This window comes from Colobus angolensis, unplaced genomic scaffold (assembly GCF_000951035.1).
Source record: "Colobus angolensis palliatus isolate OR3802 unplaced genomic scaffold, Cang.pa_1.0 Scaffold203, whole genome shotgun sequence".
NCBI classification, from domain to species: Eukaryota; Metazoa; Chordata; class Mammalia; order Primates; family Cercopithecidae; genus Colobus; species Colobus angolensis.
Genome location: NW_012115189.1, coordinates 2,954,306 through 2,965,551, shown reverse-complemented (window position 1 = coordinate 2,965,551; position 11,246 = coordinate 2,954,306). Strand labels below are relative to the sequence as shown.

General features: G+C 34.3%; 1 protein-coding gene across 4 annotated transcripts in view; it reads left to right on the top strand.

The window, feature by feature from the left end:
* RNGTT (RNA guanylyltransferase and 5'-phosphatase) overlaps positions 1-11,246 on the top strand; it is a 331,246-nt gene that overhangs the window by 163,420 nt on the left and 156,580 nt on the right. The window lies entirely within an intron of this gene.

Here is an 11,246-nt window from a genome sequence, read left to right as displayed (position 1 = left end):
TGGGACTACAGGCACACCCCACCATGCCCAGCTAATTTTTGTATTTTTAGTAGATACAGGATTTCACCATGTTGGCCGGGATGGTCTCCATCTCCTGACCTCGTTATCCATTGGCCTCGGCCTCCCAAAATGCTGGGATTACAGGCGTGAGTGTAATTAACACACTCGGCCTAATTTTTTGTATTTTTAATAGCGACGGGGTTTCACCATGTTGGCCAGGCTGGTCTCAAACTCCTGGCCTCAGGTGATCCACCCACCTCGGCTTCCCAAAGTGCTGGAATTGCAGGTGTGCGCCACCGTACCCAGCCAAAAAAGAAGATATTTTGAATCCTAGCAAATTATTGAAGAATAGTGATACAAAAATACTATATTAAGATGATGATTCTATTGAGAACGAGCTCCCAAAAACCAGCTTAGGAGAAAGTTTTATTGTTTAGCTCTTGATTTAATATTCTACTTTGAGAGACGTAAACATGTAACACATTCATAATTGGACATTTTTACTTATTACTTTTTTTTTACTTTTGTTTACTTATTACTTTTATAAGAAGGAAAAGTTAATCTGTGGTTTAATCAAGGAAATAAAGCTTAGAATATTTGTGTTTATAAAGAAGTACCCTAATACCTTATTTTGACTAAGACACAGAGTAGTCATTAATCATCATGAAAGCCTGAATTCAGACAAAGTGGATTACATTACATTTTCGGAATTATAGAACAGCAGAGGTTATCTAGTTCACTCACTGGTTTCAAAAAGATAAACTTCAGTGTTCTAGATTTCTGTGAAGTGCCTCAGATGACTGCATGGAAAGATAGGTTACTAGGTCAGCATTCTGCTTCCATTGCAGTGCTGCTGATTTACTAATACTACTTTTATATATTGTACTTGTAGATAAGATTATGTTTTAAAAAGGTCTTTAGCTGCTAAGTAAATGATATTTGAATCAACTGCTTTTTTGAAAGGTTGCCATCATCTCCTTTCATTGAAAAATCAAGATACATTTTCACCCTTTTTTACTGGATCAGTTAGTGTTAGTCTATATTCTGTTCACTCTTTCTTGAAATATTTTCTTTTATGGCTTCTGTGACACCACATGCTCCTGATTCCTCCTAGTCTTTTGCCATCCTTTCCGGTCCCTTTCGAGCTCTTCGTCTTCTACCAGCCGTTGAAGTTTGGTGTTTCTCGGGACTCAGCGCAACAGATTTCATTCTTTCTCATGCCCTGCTCTTTTTCTAGTAATCTCATCCATACCTGTGACTTTAGTTCTTTTTTATCACATGTTACTCAGACTTCAGATTTCTGTATAAGCCCCAAAGTTGGTTATCTTATTGCCCACTCTGATGCTGCCTTTTCAATTTCTCAGAAACATCAGAAACACAATACAGACAGTTCCCAACTTATGATGGTTTGACTGACTATTTTTCTGGGGACAGTAATGCCATTGTAAGTTGAGAAGCATCTGCATATCAAAGACAAACTCTGTCTCTATTCCTGAAATGATCAAGTAAGCAGACATACAGACTGGTTCTTTTCCAGCATTTCCACCTCAGTTACTAAATGCAGTTACTTAAATCAGAAATCTAGCTGTTATCTTTGGCACCGTCCCCTCCTTCCTCTCCAAGTCTTTCTTTATCTTTTAAGTATCTCTTAAATTATTCCCTTTTTTCTCCATTGTCACTGCTACTAGTATAATCCAGTTTGTCCTTCATTGCTTGTTGCTGGAATCACTACAGTGGCATCCTAACCAGTCTTACAACATCCATTCTTGCCTTCTCTTCATTCCTTTTTTTTTTGAAATGGAGTTTCACTCTTGTTGCCTGGGCTGGAGTGCAGTGACGCGATCTGGGCTCACTGCAACCTCCACCTCCTGGGTTTAAGCAACTCTCTTGCCTCAGCCTCCTGAGTAGCTGGGACTGCAGGCCCATACCACTACACTCAGCTAATTTTTGTATTTTTAGTAGAGACGGGGTTTCACCATGTTGGCCAGGATGGTCTCGATCTCTTGACCTTGTGATCCTCCCGCCTTGGCCTCCCAAAGTGCTGGGATTACAGGCATGAGCCGCCAAGCCTGGCCCAATCTTTTCTTCTTTCCATATCCAGAGTGATCTTCCTTCATCTCTAGTGCTTTCTCCTGGTTCTCAGGTTAAAGACCAAAATTGAATTTGGAGCCAGTTTACTTTTTTCCTTTATTATATTTTGCCTTTTGGTTTCCCTGTGTGTTTTGCTGTTGATTCAAAAATAACGTTAATGTTTTTTTATTTAAAGGTGGCTTAATTATATTATTCACAAACAGTGATATAAACAATAATATAAACAGTCAGTCAGTTTGGGATGCTATAACAAAATACCATAAACTGAGTGGCTTACAAACAACAGAATTTTGTTTCTCAACAGTACTAGAAGCTGGGAAGTCCAAGATCAAGGTGTTGGCAGATTCAGTGTGTGGTGAAGGCCTGCTTCTTGGCTCATGTTGTGTCCCACACAGCAGAAGGGGCAAGGGAGCTTTCCTGGGTCTCTTTTCTAAGGGTAGGAGTCTCATTCATGAAGGCAGAGTCCTCTTGACTTAATCACCTCCCAAAGGCCCTACCTCCTAATACCATCACATTAGGGGGGTTAGGATTTAAACATAGGAGTTTTGGAAGGGGCACAAACATCAGTCTGTAGCACAGTGTTTAAAAAAAAATTTGAAATGTAACTTATACTTGACAAAAATACTTAAATATTTGAGAAAAATTTTGGTATTTTCTTCAAAAGAAAAAAATTATCTGTTTATTTTCAATATAAATCTATTTTCTTTCTAAGGTTTAAGATTCAAGTTTCATCAAACAGAAATGATCATTTTTAAAAAGAACCACTATCAAATTGAATTTTCCATCTCATTATCAGCTTCCATAATAAACTATGTTTTATTAGACTCCTATCTATATGGTTTTCAGTTCTGCGATTACATTTCCATTTTGGATTGCTAATTTTTGGCTATTCATCATGTAAAAATGAATATTTTAACATGATTTGGTATTTTGATATGCAGGTATTAGATCTTTTACATGATAGCTATTAGATTGTTTAATTTACAAAGTTGGTAGTAAAATTAAATCTTATTTGTTTACTAGCTTTTATAAGTAGATTTTAGTGCATATTTATGCACTACATAAGTAGATTTATGTAGCATATTAAATTTTTACATGTGGAAATAACATTAATTTTTAACCTTTTGAAAAATCAGCTTTGATTTTACTTTTATCATCTGGAGAAACTATGTTTCTAGACAAGAATTGTATGCCATTAATAATCTATCACTATGAAATAAAAACAGAATAGTAGATTGTATAATTTAAGTAAGAATAAAAATCTTGAAAGTATTTTTGTTTTATATGTAGAAAAATGGCTTTTCTTGTTGTACCTACTAACTCTACTATGGTTAGTAAAACATAACTGTTTCTGTTGAGTCTAGAGTTATTTACTTTCAAACAGTAAAGATATAATTGTTTTTTAATGTTTTCATCGCTATTTTGATTTTCCTGTAAGGTGGGTCAGCTTGATTTTATGTATCTGGTATTCATCAGTTTGCATAGAAATTTAGAGTCAGCTTTGATTTTAATATTGCATTCTTTTGAAATATTAATATTTTTATTAAATCTTTACTACTGCCAGGTATATTGAATATTATGGATAGATTGTAAAATGAAAATTGGAATTAGCCTAATGCCTTGTCTTGAAGTACATGACGAATTAGAATGGTTTTCCTCTGTAGCAAGGATGTTACCATGGTGAGAGCTTCTGTTTCCATGACATTTGCCTGCATATTTTGATAGGTCTTCAATTGAAGAAGGGCTCTGTTTTCTGGCAGGCTGCAAAAGTGTCATTCTATCTTTTCTCAAAATGTGTTATTTTTATTGAAAAATATAATTTTCCAGGGAATTGTAATAGCAAAGTGCCAAGAAAGAAAATGCACCTTATTTTAATTTTTTTTCCTTGTTCAACTTTTAGAGCACAGCAAAATATTCTTAGCTTGCTTTGTGTAAGGAAGAAAAAGGAAAACATCATTTTCAAGTTTTAAAAATAAATATTTAGTTTTTTTTGAATTTTGTTGGCAAAATAAACAGCTACAGATGCATAATTTGTAATCAGTCTCAGCTAGATATAGATATATCTGTACAACTAAAAGGAATTGCTAATGATGATATATTGGTAGCCGAGAAAGGGGAAATATACAAATAAGGACTTCACAAAATGAAAGAAATGGTGAATTCCTAGAGGGTAAATATACAGAATACCAAATCAGTTCTCATATAAATGATACATATTAAACACTTAATGAATTAGGGATAGTTCTTTTTATTAATAACCTATGTTTAAAGTTGAAACATTAATGGTAGATTTTTAAAATTTGCATTTTACAGTGGTATAACTTTAATTTTTAAACTAGATAATACAATCACGTGGTTCAGAAATTTTAACATGTATTTAAAAAATACATAGAAGAAAGTCTCCCTCTCATACTTCTTCCCTAGTTTCTTTATATATATAGAAGCAAATACAAATGTGTGAATACATTCTTATTTTCATTCCACTTTTTCAAAAAGATAGCATATTATTTTACTTTTTGTTTACATATTGTTTGCTTTTCAGAATTTGTCCAGGTATATTTTTAATGTCTATTTTGTTTTTGTTAGTGCTCTGATTTAGGCATCTAGGGAGATATACTGGAATCATAGCAAAAAGATAGGGGTTATTAATTGTTATCTCTTATCCCTTATGCTTATAGCAATTCCACATTTTAGAAGGAAATATGTAAAAGCACACATTTTGTCTATGTAGGGTACGAAAATTGATTTTCCTTTTGTTGTCAAAGTTCAGTGATAACTTTAGTGGCTCTTTCTTACTGATAGACCAATTCATTTTATAAGAGCTACAAACTGAAAGAGTCTCTAAAAAATATGTATTTATACATGCTATTTCTTCTGCCTGAAACTATTTTCTTTTTTATATTACTCCCATTTATCCTTGAACTATCAAGTTAGATGTGCTTCCTTGAGGAAGCCTGGTTGTCTAGCTGAGCTTGACTCTCCCCTGCCCCCACAGTATTCCCATTGGCCTCAATGCACTTAACATGTATGAATTTTTAGTTATTTTAAAAACTACCATTTCTCTTACTAGATTGTAAGTACCATGAAGACAGAGATCATCTCTGTCTCATTCACAGTGATATTTTTAGTGCTTATAACAGTAGGGTGAATATTAAATACTGTGTTGTACATGTAGGCAATCGGAATGTCTTAGTTCCTTAGATTCACTGTACTTTCTCTTGCAGCTACTTAACTCATCCTTATTGCCTGTGTAATTCTCAGCTTAAATTTTACTTCCCCTGGGAAACTTCTCTTTATGTTTTTGACTGTGTTAACAATTTCATTTTCTCTGCTATTATAGCACTCTGAACTTCATATTTCATTAAATTCTTCACAGTTTTTTGTAACTGCTTATTATTTGTCTGAAATCCCCATTATCTTTATCTTACTGGTCTCTAGCACAGATGTTGACACAGTCTTAGTAGTTGATCAATAGATATTGATTTAAAAAAAAAGAATGAATTCATACTTTAGATCAGTGATTCTCAACTGGCATGATTTTACTTCCCAAATAACATTTGACAGTATGTGGGGACATTTTTTATTATTTTGATTGGCCCATAGAGGCCAGGGATGCTGTTAAACCTCCTACATTGGCACGGAACAGCCCCCACAACAAAGAGTCTACTGGCCCAAAGTCAGTAGTATTGCTGTTAAACAACCCTGCATTAGACTCTGGATTTCTTTGCTTTCTCCATATTTTCTTAGATTTATAGATTTATAAATTTATAGGGCTTTTGAATGTACTTGAACAGATGTCTTAACCATTTTGTCTTTTTTCTTTAAATTCTATGTTTTGTGACAATTTTACTTTTTTGACACATAGAAATTGTATGTATTTAGGGCATACAGCTTGATGTTTTGATGTACATTGTGAAATAATCACCACATTCCAGCTAGTTAGCATTTAAGATTTCTGTCTACTTGCCATTTTTGTACCCTTTGACCAAAATCATCCCATTTCTAGTTCCCTCCATTTCCGGGCAGCCACCATCCTAATCTCTGCTTCTATGAGTTTGACTAATTGGGATTCCATGTGTAAGTGAGATCATGCAGTATTTCTCTTTCTGGCTTATTTTTGCTTAGTACAATGCTCTCCAGCTCCATCCACGTTACCACAAGTGGCAGAAGTTACTTTTCTGGGGGTAAGGCTGAATAATATTCCATTATATATACACCACATTTTCTTTAACCATTCATCCATTGCAGGACATTTAAGTTGCTTCCATATCTTCGCTATTGTGCATAAAGCTCCAGTCAATGGGAGAGAGTAGATATCTCTTCATGATCCTGTTTTCATTACTTCCAGATACATACTCAGAGGTGGGATTGCTGAATCATAGGGTGGTTCTGTCTTTAATTTTTTTGAGGAACCTCAATACTGTTTTCACTAATGGGTTGCACCAATTTACATTCTCACTAACAGTATACAAGGGTTCACTTTTCTCCATATCCTTGACAACACTTGGTATTTCTTGCCTTTTTGACAATAGACATCCTCGTAAATGTGAAGTGCTGTCTTATTGAGGTTTTAATTTGCATTTTCCTGCTGATTAGAAATGCTGAGATACTTTTCAATAGGCCTGTTGGCCAACCACTTTCTTGTTTTGAGAAGTGTCTGTTCAGGGCCCTTACCCATTTTTAACAGGTTGTTTGTATTTTTAATATTGAGTTGTATGACTTCTTTATATATTGGATATTAACCCCATGGATGTATAGTTTGCAGATTTTTTTTCTCGTTTCATAGTTGACTTTTCACCTTGTTTGTTGTTTCTTTTGCTGTGCAGAAGGTTTTTAGTTTGATGTAGTCTCTCTTGTCTGTTTTTGCTTCTGTTGCCTGTGCTTTTGGTGTTATATCCAGAAAATAGTTGCCAAGACCAATGTCAATAATTTTTTTTTGTTTGTTTTCTTCTAGGAGTTTTATAGTTTCCATTTTTGTGTTTAAATGTTTAATCCATTTGAGTTGATTTTGTGTACGGTATGCACCTTTTTTTCTTTCCATTCACCCCATACAATGTGGTAGTTAGTATACAGTTTGGAATCTGGAATAAAATACTTAGGTTCAAATATCTTTTCTACCAATTTCTTTATGACTCTGTTTTGTGATCCATGAGAAAAGGGTACCATGTTAGATTGACCTACCTCATGGAGCTATTTTGAGAATAAAGTTATTTAAGAGAAGTCAAACCAGTAACTGGTGAAAAGCAAAAACCCAGTCGATGTTAGCCCTTAGAAGTTATTACTGCCTTTATTATCCTATGTAAAGGGCATAGGAGGGGATAAAACTAGAGAGGATGAATAAGGCTAGATAAGCGGGCAGAGGGGAGGTGGTCTTTGGTTGTTAGGTTGAGAAGCTTGTATTATTTTCAGTAAACCATCTAACCAGATGGATTCAGGATCAATTGTATTTGATAGGTCCTGTTGATAATAGGAATAACAATTAGGTTGATCACAGTAGCCTGGGTGAAAAAGTAATGGAGAAAATTGGTGGAATATGGAACTGGTAGAGACTGCATCAAAGATGATTAGAGAGTTTTGAACCTTTCTGGTTAGGAGCAATTATGTTAATCAGAGATGGAAATCAGAATGGAGATGAACTTGTTTTTTGTTTAAGAGTTTGAATGATTCAGTTTTAGATTTAAAACTTTAGGCTGCCTTTAGGATATTAATGAATAAGCCAGTGCCTGACATACTTTTATTTGGGAGAAAGTTAGTATGAGAGATGAAGAATTGGGAGTAATTTTCATTGTAGGTATATTTGGAGTGTTAGAGGAGTGGATTCTTTATAATGTGTAATAGTGAAAAGGCAAGTAATAGATTCTTGAAGAATGTGCGTTCGTAATTGATTCCATTGTTTTACTGTCTCTAGCAGCATTACTCTCTAGGATTTCTAAAATTTTCTTTAAAAATAAATGCTGTAATAAAACTAATACTATAGTGAGGACAAGGATCTTTCTTAGCTTCAGATGTGATCTTTGTGAAGAAGGCATTGTGTCTCAGGTTTTACTGTAGAATCTGGTGATAACTACTCACATTTTACTAGTGGAAATAATAGAATAACATAAGCCTGCAAGGTGTTTTTGGATATCTTTGGTCTAGATATCCTGTTTTAGGCAAGCAAAATGCTATTATTACATTTTTACAAATGAGATAGATAAAGCCCACTTTGAACTTGCTTTAAATAATTACGTTAGTAGAGGCAAAGAGGGACTAAGTATGTTGCTCGTTTGCCGTTACTACTGCTAGCTTCATTTGCATCAGGGTTTCTCAACCTTGGCACCACTGACATTTTGGGCTAGATAATTCTTTGTTGTGGGCAGCTGCCCTATGCTTTGTAGGATGTTTAGTAGCATATCTAGCCTTTAACCACTAGATGGCAGTAGCACTCCCTCCCCACCTCTTTTTCGACCAAAAATGTCTCCACGCATTGCCAAGTATCCCTTGGAGGCAAAATCTCCCCTAGTTGAGAACCAGTGCTTTACACCACAAGTATATATATCACGTATACCTCCAGTTAGCTTCCTCTCCAACCTTAGTTTTACAGACTTCTCTTTGGCATATGGCCATCTTCTACCTCTAAGCCAGGTTCTGTTTTCATCTGGTCAACACTTTCCTAAGCATCTTATTTTGCTGCCTGACGTTTACATGTATTATATTTTTGACTTTAAGATGGCAATAGATATCTTGGGTTATATTGGTAATTACATTTACACCTAATATATCCCCAGTTTTTTTTTGACAGCTCACCTGATACAATCAGATTTATTTCTATAAACCAAGTATTGTATTTGTCAGTTAACTATAGCTCTGGTAATTATTTTAACCTAGATACATGCTGATAAATTGAATTATATTACTCTGACTATACACAGGAACATGTAGAATGAAAGGGTGTTTTTATATCCTTGTTTATAGTTCAGCAAGATTCTGTATTTCAAGTTTGATAAATCATAAATATTTATTTCTAAAAGGCTTATTCAGTTCCTGTATTTATAATATATTTGCTCTTGTTATTTTGGGGATCATGAAAAAAGGATTATTTGATAGTGATTTATATATGTAATCTTTCATAAATATTGTTAGCTTGTTTCATAATCTCAGATATTTCATTTTTCAATTAAGTATACCTGAGACAGATATTTTTGTAGTAAGTTTTGAAATTCTGTATTTTTAATTATTCAAGTATTCAAGCATTTTAGTAGGTGTTTTATAGGCACAAAATTCATATGATTTTTGCTAAAGTAGAATTACATTCTAATGGATATTTCAGTATATTTTACTCATAGAATCTGTGTCATTGTTGAATCTACATTCTGTAACTGGGAGCTATAGTATTTTTAATATACCATTTTCTAAATTAACTAATTAACTAATTAATTAATTAATCTGAGACAGAGTCTCACGCTATTGCCCAAGTTGGCATGCAGTGGTGTGATCTCGACTCACTGCAACCTCCACCTTTCAGGTTCAAGCAATTTTCCTGCCCCGGCCTCGCAAGTAACTGGAACTACAGACATGTGCCACCATGCCCAGCTAATTTTTGTGTTTTTAGTAGATACGGTGTTTCATCATGTTGGCCAGACTAGTCTTGAACTCCTGACCTCAGGTGATCCGCCCGCCTTGGCCTCCCAGAGTGCTGAGATTACAGATGTGAGCCACTGTGCCTGGCCCCATTTTCTAAACTTTTTTAATCGTTAATTTTCATAAAGGTGCTTTGAAGTTCCTAATAATATCAAGTCTAGTATTCCAAATTAATATGAATGATTTGGTGTGCATTGAGATGAGGAGTTACTTAAGTTTCTGAATTATTGCTGTGTAAAAACAGAAGAGTTGATACATGTTTTCTTATTAGACAAAATTGAGTCTTGATTTACAGGCAAGAAAATGTGAATGATATTTAATATCTATTATACAAATAAAATTACATATTAAAGCTTTTTAGATTTCATCATTAGGTACCTGTTAGGGGATATTTTAAAACTATACCGTCATTCAACTTTTCTAGATTTAATAACTTAGATTGATATTGGTTTCTAAGTGGCCTTGTAGTCACTTATATAAACAAGTCGGAAGCAGAACTAAACGATGATTTGTCTGTAAATATGAAATTTCCTTGGCAGAGATTGCAAATGCGGTGGGATGTGCATAGTGTGTTTCAAGCTACACAAACTTACTCTTTTTCTTGAGCCCATTCTCTCTTGCTGACACTCCTTTCTCCCCTTACTTTTTTTGACCCTTTACTACTATAATGAGCCACTGTTACTTAAAGGCCTGTGACTTTTCTGCCAAATAAGCTTTACTAGGAAAATGACTATATTTTATCAGATTCTCTTCATTAATGAGTTGACAATGGGAAAATTTTGCAGTTCCAACATTCCAAAAAAACTTACATTGAAAGCCAGTCTAAAGAGATTTATTTGTGATTATCCTGAAGTATACATGTTACCTAAATAAATCTCTCAGGGCAAATATATGGAATAAAATTTCCACTGAAAAATTATATATTTGATTTTATACTTACTCATGCTTCAATACAAAACTTGAGGGAAAATAATGTGCATTATTTTCTTACACATGGCACAGTTAAAAGTGTTTCCTATCAATTCCAATGATTTTTCTTTGTTAGCAAAACAAGTTATATTGGATCGTCATTGTATGGACTTCCGTTTGAAATAAGCGATCCTGTGATTATGATTTTTGCAGTTTTAAATAATTTATAAAAATCCGTTTGAGCTGGGTGCAATGAATTGCACTCTTCATCTCAGCTACTCAGGAGGCTGTGATGGGAGAATTGCTTGAACTCAAGAGTTCAAGGCTGCAGTGCTTTGACTGCACCTGTGAATAGCCACTGCATTCCAGCTTGGGCAAGATAGCAAGACTCCATATCTAATTTGAAAAATCAAATTAAAAATTTGTTAGAATGCAGTTTAACTTGGATAATTAAAAAATATTAGTACTGAGAAACTTAGCAATTTTTCCTTCCTAAGTATTTTTCTCATAGTATGGACCCACCTTCCATAATGCACACACTGAATTGGGAGACTTGCCTCTCCTTTAGCACATCCTATATTTTTCTACTCCTGTGTTTTTGCTCATGTTTACTTCATACTGCAAAT